Here is a 12764-nt window from a genome sequence, read left to right on the forward strand (position 1 = left end):
TACTTAAGTTTTTTTCGTAACTTTCTAAATCTACAACAAAAACATCATTTCCACTAAAGAGACTGATTAGGATGAAAATGTACGAGTTTTCTGCGGGTTAGAATACTAATCGTTGTATAAATAAAATATCTTATTAAAGCCTCATCACTTTTTGTAAGTTCATGTAAATGAAATACTATACTTCAATTGATAAATAGGTTAAAGAGAGGCTAAGAAATGATGGGCTTTAAACACCTTAAATGTTCAAAGTACAGGGCTAGGTCTGAAAATCAGGGAGATAATAATGTTAACAGGTTTATACAAATGCATTATCAGAATCATTATCATTTAGACATTACCTTTGACTGCTACAATCTAATCTAGAACTAAATATAATGGGCTCCCTCGATGGTACTGATTCTATAAACTGTTTTTATAAAATATGTTTAACTTCATATTGAGAAAACTAATCTATAGAGGCTAGTTAACAGCATTCGTTGCATTATCTTTCTTGAAATTTATTTTTAAGCCTGCGTAGAATGTTCTTTAATAAACTCATCCATTTGCATAATTATTACCAAATAAAACAAAAACTTGCCATATATAGTCCAATAATTTCTGCATAAGAATCCTTTAAAAGCATCAAACTTTAGAATTCAGCGGTAACTCTGAAAGCCGATAGCGGATGCATCAAGTGTCACCATCCAATACAAAATGCCATGGGGGTAATTCCTCTGCATTGGAGGGTCTTAAAATATTGGGTCTTATCCTTTAAACCAAACCCAGTCAGGCACTGTAGAAACACGAATTTGAATACAGCACTGCTACAGTGCATGTCGATGGAAACTTTGGCACTTTAATCTGTGACAGAAAGCGTCCCCATTGGTTATTCATCCCCGAATTAAGGCTCGGCCATTGTAAGCATGAATTATTCCACATCAATACCATCACGGCAGCTATACAATACATCTTTTCAAAAAAACAGTGAACATTTGTGTTCGCTCTGACTGAGTTTTCAAGTTTTACGTTTCAAGGCTCGAAGACCATACATTCCTAAAAGAGCTAATTCAACCCCAAATGTGGAATTTATGATCAGAACGAAATGAAAAATATTCTACCGTCATGAAACCGGTTTTCAATTTCAGTCTTCAACGTTAAAAGAAGGTGGCTTAATTGTTTTCTGATATCAGGTACAAGAAATTGATATTTATAAATCGGTTCTTTGTAATTTCTGTAAGGTGCTCGAGTGCAATTAGATGTAAAACCATAAAATGCCAGCAGCAAATTTGGCAGTGGTCGCTAAAATTGAAAGCTTCCATTTATGTAACTGGGTGGCCGAATGGTTTCTACTGGATCAAATATAAACATCTAGATTCATTTCCTTAACAATAGCCTGCTAAGTTTGTAGAATATGTATCAAAAGCATCATTTGGAAGTAACGCTGTTATTTTAAACTTTAACACAGCACGAACTTGAAAAACAAGGTCAGTCACCAAAACCTGAGACATTTACAGCAACAATACAATTATATGCAGAAAATCTTAATTGTCTAAATAAAAGAGCATCAATAAGGAATAGAAACCATTTTAAAGAAAGGCCTCTTCTTCAGCTAGCTCAGAGCACCTCCTGTATATTATGGACAGGTAGAATGTCCAACCAATGTACATGTCACCTGTGGGACATTGGTCATTTAACGTGGCCACTATCTGTCATTGTAAATCTAAACGACCTGTCTGAAATTCCATTATTCTGTCAAGCTGGGACAATAATAAATAGCATCGTGGACCTTCACTGCCAAAATTACTGAGGTGCCCTTGGGGGGTTTAAGGTTTCTAATGTTTCCATTTTCTGTTCCTGCTACTTTTTATTTAATAGATGGCCACTCAAGCATCGGAGGTGAATAATGGAATGAGATCTAGAGTTATTGTTGCCAAAGACGCATGTAATTACACGTGATACCCCATACTGTTCTTAAAAATCCGAGGGATCATTTCACCTTATCTTTACAATGATCTAGAAAAATACAGCAACCCTTGTATGAAATTTCGCTTAATTACAATCTTTGGAGCAATACTTTTAATACTTAATGGGACAAAAGTGTTAATGCCAAAAAAAGGAATATATTTCTATAAAGGCCAAGAATCCCCATAACACAAAATCGTGCAAGTCATTCATTTTTGGCCGCCATAAATGCCTATGGTCATCTAATATTATTCCAAGTTCCCCGTCCCATCATTGCCAATGACACATTATGTGACAGGTAAGGATTGCCTGCAGGGTCGGAAGAAATCGTCTTGTACGAGACGACATGGGACTAAAGGATTGTGGGATTGGCAAACTTAATGACAGCACAGGTAAACGGTGTTGTAGAAAATGACAGTCCCGAGACATTGCCTTAATGTTCGCTACTTCAGGAAAATAATTGTCTACGTCTAAATACATCAATGCCTCGAGGCGCTTTTCTCTCAATTTATTCCTTTCACTGGCAAGGCGTAGAATTATTGTGGCCATACATTATGTTTTAAGTGAAGTATCTTGTTTGACAGGCAATATGCGTCACAATTATAAAGAAAAGAATTCTTTCTTTGAACATGTAAAAAATATTACGCCAACAACAGTAAAATATAACATTAACTTTGATTCTAAATTGTCTTGTTTTAAATAAAATAAAACATAATTTAATTGTGAAATTTAGAAAGTAAGAAGAGTTTAAAAAAAAAAAATACGTTTAAAATAGTCTGCAGTACAAACATGATCATTTATAATCTCTTTGAAAACTTCTGAATCTTAAATTCCAATTTTGAGAGGCCAGAAGATAAGCTCTGTGGGAGGAAAAAACTTTGGAGGGAAGTTTGTAACGAAACCAATTCAAGATTCTTTATACTCCTAGGAGAAATATTCTGTAACTTCTTTTACCAAACAAGGTACGCTAAAAGCCTTAGAGACAAGATGTTTGATGATATCAGTTTTTGGATTCCGCATTACGATGATAAAACAAGGAAGCATGCCAAGTATGTCTTGCTACGCAGCTTTCAGCCCACGTCTACAAGTGTGCACAATTTACAAGGGAGAATTTCTTTTGATACACCTGTAATTAGCTTTGTGGTGACAGTCACGGCTAGCAGACGGAGAGCGATCAATCAAATACGTAAACGCAATGTCCATTCCACATGGGCAAAGTCACAAAACTTGAATCTCAGCGTTCAAGTCCCCCTAAGGAAAATTCCATTAATCTTTTGAACATAAAAGTGGCATGCTAGGTTTACCTGTGGCTCTCAGGTGCTCTGGCATTCATCTTTTTAAAGCAGACGACACATAAAAGACCAGATTTTTCGGGCGGATTTAGAGATTAAAAATAGCCACAGGTTGTGTCCTTTTGTTCCCAGATTTTTCAAAACAGGAAACTTGGGTGAGCTGGTTAACTTGTTTTGGAGACAATTTATTTTTAGATAAAATCTTGCAATATCTGAAGAAATGGAAGAAGTTTTTTTTTGCTCTATCTAAAGAGCATCAGTATCAAATCATATCTTTATTTTTGACAGATTCGAATCTCAAAATGCCCACAGGTTATAAAGATATTCCATCTTAACCAATGATGATGCTTAACACATCCATCATAATGACATTCAATAAATTGAAAAGACTTGAAGCTATTTTATTTAGATAATTAACTAATGCTTCCTTAAATATATATAAAATTAATTGCCTATACAGGAAGTATCCAAGAAAATACTATTTTAAGGCATACATGTATCTAATTTACCAAAACACTATATGTTTATTTATGAAATTTATCAAAAACTTGAAAATGAAGACGTATAAAGACTTCTATGCATTTAAACTTTAAAATGTTTACAGTACCCATGCCATTTATAAATTGAACAAATTAAAATGCTTCATATTATTTTACTGAAGATTTACTCAATAATCAAAATATTCCCTAATAAAAAGGTAATATATGCATTATCATGCACATGTATAATCTTGGAACCTCAGACAAGGAGATTATAACTCGGACAACTGAAGAACAATATTAAACAGAGAGTCATAGAAAGAAAACCAAATCTCCCCCACCTGTGAATCCATGACTGAGTTGAAATGTTTTATGCAAATGAAGATACTGATATTCCTCTTCTAAGTCTCTCAGTTCTGAATATTTCCCATGAAATCCTGACTGAACACATTCAAATTAGCCTGTCACAAGAGCACAATCACAATTGAAGTTTGTGACTTGAATAAATTATGCCAAGTTCCATTAGAATCTGTTCACCACAGATAGCTAAGAGCTCAATGTTCAACTTCTCAATTCTGATTCTGTTTTAGAAATGAAGTGACCACTGAATGGACCTGTCCAGTTATATATACTCTTAAAATGCCATAGGGGTGTCTAACTATCTACTCAGGGTGATTGTCTTTAAGATAATTATTTCCTCAGATTTTCATCAATTAAGGAACAATTATATCAAGTTTGGGGCCTAACAATTAAAGCATCAATTTCCTCCCTAATTCAATTAAGGTGCCATCACTTTGTGAGATGGAACCCAAGATAATAACTGTTAAGATTGTTATTGTCAGAACTTGATAAAATTCTTAAATCTTGAAAATAATAAATCTGAAAATCTAAAAGTTGAGTTCAGAAAATGCTTATGGATTTCATTCATTTATATTTTTCATATTGTTTTTTTGTGAGTTGTTTTGGAAAATTGACAAATATTGCCTGCAGTGACTAAACTTAGTGAAAGTGTTTATGCAGTGACACGAATTAATAATTTGATTGAAACTAAAGGAAAACAAATTATAAGGTTTAATGTTTTTTAAAAGAGGCAAAGCTAAACATTTTTTTAAATAACTATGGAAATATTCTCTGCCAACTGGCCCTGCCATATTTGCAGAGTAAAGCCCCCTAATAATTCATAATGTTAAAAAGGCATTTAATATAACAGAACAGTTGCTTTTGAATATAAATATTTAGTTTAAAAGCAGCAATTGATTTGGTTTATGATTTTGCAGAGTTAATACCATAAGGTACCCAAACTTTTTATATCTGAATGTCTCTTGGTACATTTAAGTTCTGCCATTTACCCCATGACTTGAATGTGCTGACTGAAAAAACACCCACCAAAATTTAGGAATATAAGAGTGGATTATCCTCCTTTTTGTTCAATTTCAATTTCGTTTCATTATGCTACATTGGAATCATCAGCAACAACTACTGAATTAAGAGCAACAATGGGCTGTTTGTTCAGAACATTGTTAATGTTAACAGCATTGTTAACTTGATCGTTGTTAACTTTCAAATCTTTAATACTCTGAATGTTTCTTGTACACACATCTAATTAATCTGCAATACTCTTAATATATATACAGACAACAGATTCAGCTATGCATGTTTTACTTAAATATTATCAGCACATCATAAATTAATTCACCTTTAATAAATAGCAATAGTGTCGTTAACAATGTTGTTGACTTTAACGAAGTTCTGAAAAATCGGCCTAATGTATGTCACAAAAAAATATGCTATGTAGGTGTTATATTCAGTGAATGGTTCTTTTCAAATAAGGCTTGCATTTCCTGACATCTGTTGATTTACCTGGCCTGTAAAACATCTTCAAAGACAGCTCGGATCTTTACCTTTGCAGGAAATGTCATAGATCAAATAAATGATAAGAAATCATATTTGCCAGCAGGCATTTGTCTGTCAATATTACCTCATTTTAGACAGGGCCTGTAGACCAATAGTGGAGCGTTTTATTGGTCATTTATGTAGCTCACACCACAGCCATTAAATGTACACTATGGAGTTTGACAGGTACAAGTTGGCATTTAATGTCCTGTGCTAACTTTTATTAGGTCTATAGCCCCATGTATGCCATAATGCCATTAATAGTCAAGAATAAGAATGTCTGAAAAAGTGATGAAAAAAAGAACCATACTTAACATTTATTAGTCCTATAGTCCTGAGTCCGCTCAATCAAGTTTTGATCCTAAATATGATAAAAAATGTTCACAAATTTTTGTTCATCAATTTTAGTATATATAACTTCATATTCTTATTGCTATGTACTTTATGTGTTGTCACTCTTTTATGGCATTCTTTCTACAAGATGGTTATGTTCTGACAAAAAAAAATATTCAAATGTATACATATACTATATGTACATGTAACTAATAAACAACTCTTTAAGCAGTGCAACTTTCTGTTAGAAAATTAAAATCAATTACAAGTTTTATATGGAGCTTTATAGAAGAATTTGTCCAAATGTTCTCAAATAAATCTAAGAGTTCAAAGCAAACATCCGAGGCGGACACTTTGTCTGGCTGTTTGTGTTAACATTGGAATCTAGACCTTGGGAGTAAATGTAAAATGGCACGAACTTCAAAGACAACACAGTCAATATCCTCAGACATCGAACAAGTGGAAACCGCGTAAAAACATGATGGCATTTTTGTACAAACAAGGTAAATGCCTCGTTCATTGGGAGCAATAGCTGGCCAAAATTGATGTAGTATGCTTGTTTATTGCCAAAAAAGTCATAAAATGTTTCTTTGTTCATTGTTTAGTATGTCAGGCAAATATTTCAGAAGAAAATTGCCAGTAAGAGTTTGTGATGTCCGTTAAGCACCGGTTCACACAATCAAAGAACTATTAAACGTCAACGAAGGTTTGTCTAATGGACCACATCGTTATGTTTTGGTGTTGACAATCTTTGTACATCTCAGACGACTCATCAGTAAGATTTCACTCCTCAGCCATGACTTTGCGGAAATATATAGAATACATTTTGTAGAATTATTCAAAATATTTGCTTTATACTGCCATGAAGTTCATCTGGTAGCTGCCAAATTAATTACTTTAAAAGAATGTTCTCTTTATGTCACTTCAGGGTCCAAGCCCTCCTGGCAAACATGTGACACATAATTCATCACTCAAAACCTTTTTTCTGAAAAGGAATCTTCAGACATTCAACAACAAAAATATTTTCCATATATCTTCGGAATGTCTTAAATGTCTTCTGGTTCTTTTCTTAAATTTCAGATTATCAAACTATTTATATTAAAACATGATGTAAAGACAAGAGTTGAATTTATTACCAAATTAGACGAGGAACGGGAAATATGTAAAAGAACAACATTATTTTGATGAAACCATGCATGCAGTAAACAGAAATACCACTCAAAATGGATTCATCATTTCTAATTGATAATATGCGTGCATGACTTGTAGTGTACATTAAAAGCCAATTAAAACCATGTATGACAAAACAAACACCATTCAATTGTAGGCATTGGAAGAAACATAAATGGAAATAACGCTTTAAAAGGGACTCACTCATGTTTTGGGCCAAAAAATTAGTTTATCTGAATGCATCTGAAAACATTTGTTACATTATTTTTTTACTCTATGATATGAAATTGCAGAAAAAAATAAATTATAGTAATAAACAGTATTTACCAAACAGACGCCATAACCACTGCCCCACCAGGACTTATATTAAAGTGATGGATATTTTGACCTTAAAATAATACATTGATAACATCATGTGATAATGCTTATGGCGCCTATTAATGCTTATGAAAATTGTGGTCTTCAAAGACAATATTTGAGCAAATATCAACATTTGCTGAAGGGTTCCAGTCTTCGATTTAACACTCCTTAATGCTTTGCCACACTTGAGTTTGTCATACAAAAAAAAATGCATTTTACAAAACCATGAGCCAGTCCCTTGAAATTTCTGTATTTATCACAAGAAATTGTCTCGTTTTCCTGAATAAAATACTGTTCTGTTCTTAGACTTAAAAAATGCTTTAATTTGAAACATTGTACATATGTACTTAAAGATGAACGTGCACTTTAAGATTAAGCTAAAATTACTAATCACATCACATAAAAGTTCAGTCTGCCAAAAAATCAAAATTGTATAATTTTATGTTGTACGGACATATTTAACCACCTGCTAAATGATAATTTACTCATGATACATAAATCTCTGTCATTCACATACAGTTCTTACCTTTTGCTTGTGGGCACAACATAAAATTGTTAGACTTCCTTACTGTGGCCAAATTGATTGATAATATACGCATTTGCAATAAATTAAGCTTTTTTTCTATGACTGATAATTCCGCAGGGTCTGAAGTAAAGCCAAAAACAAAATCTAAATTAGCCCGAATTATACACAAAAGCTGATGTCAAACTTTCCAAACATTGATTTTGCCCAAAGGCACAAAAGACAGCACAACAAAGCATGCCTTTCAAAATCTTTAAGCCAATTTTCTGCAATTCCTAGATCTTTGAGACATATTAGCAGAAGTTCTTAAGATATACCTGCATTTTTATAATCTGCCTAATAAGACCAACATCAAAACTGTCTTATCTGTTAAAAGTTATATCATTCTTGTAAAGTTTTATTGCATCAGCTGTCCAAGGTGTCTCTGATTTATTTACATTTCGGTGGAATAAAGTTTGGAATGGTTTTAGCCATAATTGGCTGTGTTTAGAGCGAAGCAAAGCCTTTCGGTTTATAGGGGACAATAAATTTGGAAATGTAGTTCTAATACACTGAAAGTGCCTGTAGGCACCACTGGTAAAGCCAGTCACGTTTATTTAGGCGGAATATCGAATAGGGTGGTTTCTAAGAGTGTCATTCATTCTAAAGTAAATAACATGACAAATATGTGGAAGAGATAAGATTTTATGAGAAGAAGAAAAATATCCTGTGGTCTGCCATCCTTTAGGCTGGTAAACGCATGGAGAATCAGGCATTCCATACAGGACCAACGAGGGTAGAGGAGGCGGTTGTCAGGTTTAAAAGAACAATGGTATTAAAATAAACTTTGTCTTTCTACGTTTCCACAAATGGCAAGCTTTCGAGATAAGAAACATATAGTCAAAATCAGGAAGGACTCAATCTGCTGATGTCACGGTCTAAAATTTTATTAATTCTTTATAACTTTATGCCCAAGATTGTATTTAGTCTCTTATTATGCAAAGTTCTGATTAAATTTAAATGTTGCCATGGTAACGTATATGATCATGTGCTTCATCTGACAGCATGCAACAAGTATAGAGTATCTTAAACCAGACGACCAACACCCAATCTCAGATTCTCTTTAAACTTGAACCATCCACAGAAACTTGATATAAGATTTTCACTCTGGCTAATAAAAACTGCTATAACATAAGTATAGCAGACTTAAATTTTGACACTTTGGAACATTAACTTTAATACTTCATAATTTAATATATTAAATGGAAAACTGGATCTGAATTAAACGACAGAAACTTGTAACTTTATATTGTCATGTTTAAGATAAAAAAATAATGCAGATAAGTTATTTAGCTGCAAAAACCCCACTTAAAATGAATTTGCATACAATCCTTTAAGGTTTTATGAACAAGTATCTTTAACAAAACAAGAGCTACCTTTGGATTCATACGACCTCAGAGTAAGTAATTAAAAGCCTATATATCAAATGGCAAATTCCACACGGAAGATATCAACTTATACATAAATTGAAACGTATATACATCATCCTGGTTCAAAGTTCTAAGTCAAAGTCGAAGGTATAAACATCTCAACATAATTACCTCAATTACTACGTAAACCCATATCATGTATAAAATGCATGAATGACCATATCAGAAAAGAATATTCACTTCCACTACAAATAAATCATAAAAGATATTGTGGATTTCTAAAGACTTCTCAAATATAAATATCTTTCCAAAAAATAATCCCAAAACCAATTATCTACGAAAAAAGCATCCCTTACCTGCTAAAAGAAGAAAACACAAACTTGAGAAATCTGAAGTCGTGAAGGAAATGTCACATATCTGCATGCCTGCAGTTTTCTTTTATCTGCCTTTTCCACTCCTGGGCTCTTAAAACCCCAAAATTGTCTCTTATCAGACTCAAGTCTTGAAAAATCCTGTCCTTTTTTCAATAATCAGATTTACAATTCTTCAATTCAATCTCTAAGAATTAATCTCAACTATTGTATTCAATGCTGGCTGCTAAACTGCTAAAGACAGTGTCCTGTATTCAAGTGTCGTGAAAAATTCCACCACTTTTGCCTGGGGTGCCAAATTATAGAGCTCAGGTAACAGCAAGTGACAGTCCAAAGCACCAGCTATTTATAGACACAATTTACCTGTGAATTCCATCCCAACTATCTTATACACCTGAGTTTGCATAGTGTATACAAAATGACAGCAGACTACAGTTCCTTATAAAGTCAGGTTTAACTTTGGCAGGTAGAGGAAAAAAGATAAACACTCATATTTCAGACACCAAAAACATGAAGATGCAACAAGGAAGATTTCTGCCTCAAGGTTAGAAAAATGCCTTTATAATTCAACCATCTGTGACTATCTGCTATTATTATTAGAGTGTTTTGAAGAATTCACTTCCACCATTCTGTAATTTCGACTTTCAAAACTCAAGGCCTTCCAAAAGCAGGAAAAAATATAAAATCATTCAAAAATGGGCATAGTGACAGCGTCTTTAAAAACGTCTGCAGTTTAAGAGGAGCTGTACGCAAGATCATGCTAGCGAGTTCCAGACATAATCATAATATTATACAAAATGGAGAATCGAGCCGTAGTCTAACTACGGAATATAATGGAGCAGGCACGTTCAAGTTTGAAATGAAGATTAGTATTTTAAAATATATATTCTTTAATAATCTTAACAATATGTTGTGCACCCAAATGTGCATTATTAAAACCATTAAAGTTAATAGTTTTGTTTTTTTTGTCGCTGGAATTGTGTCATTAGGTCCTGAAAATCAAAGGTAAATTCTTGACTGTCGGTTAAAGAATTGTGACTTCAATTTATTAATATTAAGACACCATTTTTGACTTTCAGGACCTGAGCGACACCATTCTGAGCATCAAAAAAGCTAGTGATTGAATGGTTCTAGTGATTGAATGGTTCTAGTGATTGAATGGTTAATTGAGGCACATTTTGTGAACATTGATCATGCTTTTTAGATAAAAAATATGTCGTTTTTTTTTATAATTTACTTCAAATTGAGCGGACTTACTCGATTATGTTTGTGAATATTAAGGCTCGATTCTCCATCGTGATATAGCAGCCTCCAAAACAGGGGTGTGGCAACTTGGAAATGGTGAGGGGATCGGAGAGGGAGGTCAAGGACGTTGTTTTTTTTATAATTTACTTCAAATTGAGCGGACTTACTCGATTATGATGGTGAATATTAAGGCTCGATTCTCCATCGTGATATAGCAGCCTCCAAAACAGGGGTGTGGCAACTTGGAAATGGTGAGGGGATGGGAGAGGGAGGTCAAGGGGGATGGGAAATAGGTGATACAACTTTACATTCATTCTATAAGGTCAATTTTCCTTACTTTTATCAATTATGGAGTGGATCAATGTTTTTAGATCTATTAAAGGGGCTAGACACCAGATGGTCCAAAAATCAGCAAATACAGTATTTCCTCAAAACAAGCCTAGAATTGTCAAATAATACATCATTGTTGAAAATACATCATTTAACATGGTTCAAATAATAAACACAACAATCATGTTGCTGTCTCATCTGTGTTTCCCCATTTAAAAATAGCGCATAATGGTTTCCCAGTTTAAATCATACCTGTTTATGAGTACAGATAATAATACAAACGCTTTATTTTTTAACTTATTGGGATTTACGTGGTAGACAACCCTAGTAAATTTCAAGTTCACAAAGTGCACTCCCCCCCTTTTTAAAAAGAATACAATTGATTCCAAGAAATTCCATATTCATTTTTAGAAAACCTAGAGCATTAAAACTGGAGAATGTTTGCTTTAATAAAATTATCAAAATATTTATTTGGAAAAAAACTGCTAAAAAAATGCACCTAAAATTTCATATATAAGGTGCCATTGGAGACAAAGATAATGATGAATTGGGCCCATAATTATTTGGTGCCAAGTATTTAAAATCCAGCTGAATTAAGTGACTCAGACATTTACCCATCCTAATATAAAACTTGTTGGACCTCATGTTGACAAAACCAGGCATCCTAATACCTCTTCAACTTGAAATTCTTCATGTGTAAACATTTGTATGGCTGGGTTGTCTTTGGACCACAGATTCCACAGGTAATTTATCTTAGATCTCATCCTTGTTCATGACACCTGAGGCCAAAATAGAACACGCTATGCCACCAAACCTGGTAATTTAATCAGAGTACCAATCTCAGGTGAGAAAGATTCGCTAAACCGACATTTCTGTTTAAGGAAAAGGAAACTAACTTTGAAGGCATAATCATTTTTCATTATACTGCTTGGTTACTTAAAATATAAACATGTAATTGCCGCATACATTACTTTCAATAACAAGAGAGCTAGTTCATTTTTTCTTTTACTATAGAATTAAGACGTTTTTTTATCATATGATATTCACTTGGTGTTCAAACTTACTAACGGGCCAGTGGCAGCAAAGGAATTTTCAAATTTCAATTTCAATTTTGGCGAAAGAGCTGGAAGACTGTGGGTCAACATCGTTTCATAATTGTCTTTTTCATAAAATTAAATTAGTTTGTCATTCATGGTTCAAGTGTCAAAAAACCTTTTCATAGGTCATTGTTAAAAATAGAAAAAGAATTTGACTGACCAAGTTTCATAATAATTGGATAAAAATGAATTTATGACAACATTGAGTAAAACCTTTAACCCTAAGTTGATAACTACATCGACAGCCCACCTGACCATCCACCCGCCCCGCTATCACCATTCTATAACAAATAATTTTTTAATGAATAAGCTGGCTAAAAA

The 12764-nt window shown here is 33.4% G+C and overlaps 1 protein-coding gene across 4 annotated transcripts in view; it reads right to left on the minus strand.

Annotated features, from left to right (window-relative positions):
• LOC128242565 (uncharacterized) overlaps positions 1 to 12764 on the minus strand; it is a 50958-nt gene that overhangs the window by 14044 nt on the left and 24150 nt on the right. Inside the window, exon 1 of one of the 4 annotated variants that reach the window (XM_052959761.1) lies at positions 9757 to 10163. The exons of the other annotated variants lie outside the window; for them this stretch is intronic. The gene's annotated coding sequence lies outside the window, so the exon portion shown is untranslated. Of the gene's footprint in view, positions 1 to 9756; positions 10164 to 12764 lie in introns of those variants that run through there. 4 annotated transcript variants of the gene reach the window in all.

The sequence above is a fragment of the Mya arenaria genome, chromosome 8 (assembly GCF_026914265.1).
Source record: "Mya arenaria isolate MELC-2E11 chromosome 8, ASM2691426v1".
In the NCBI taxonomy this organism is placed as follows: Eukaryota; Metazoa; Mollusca; class Bivalvia; order Myida; family Myidae; genus Mya; species Mya arenaria.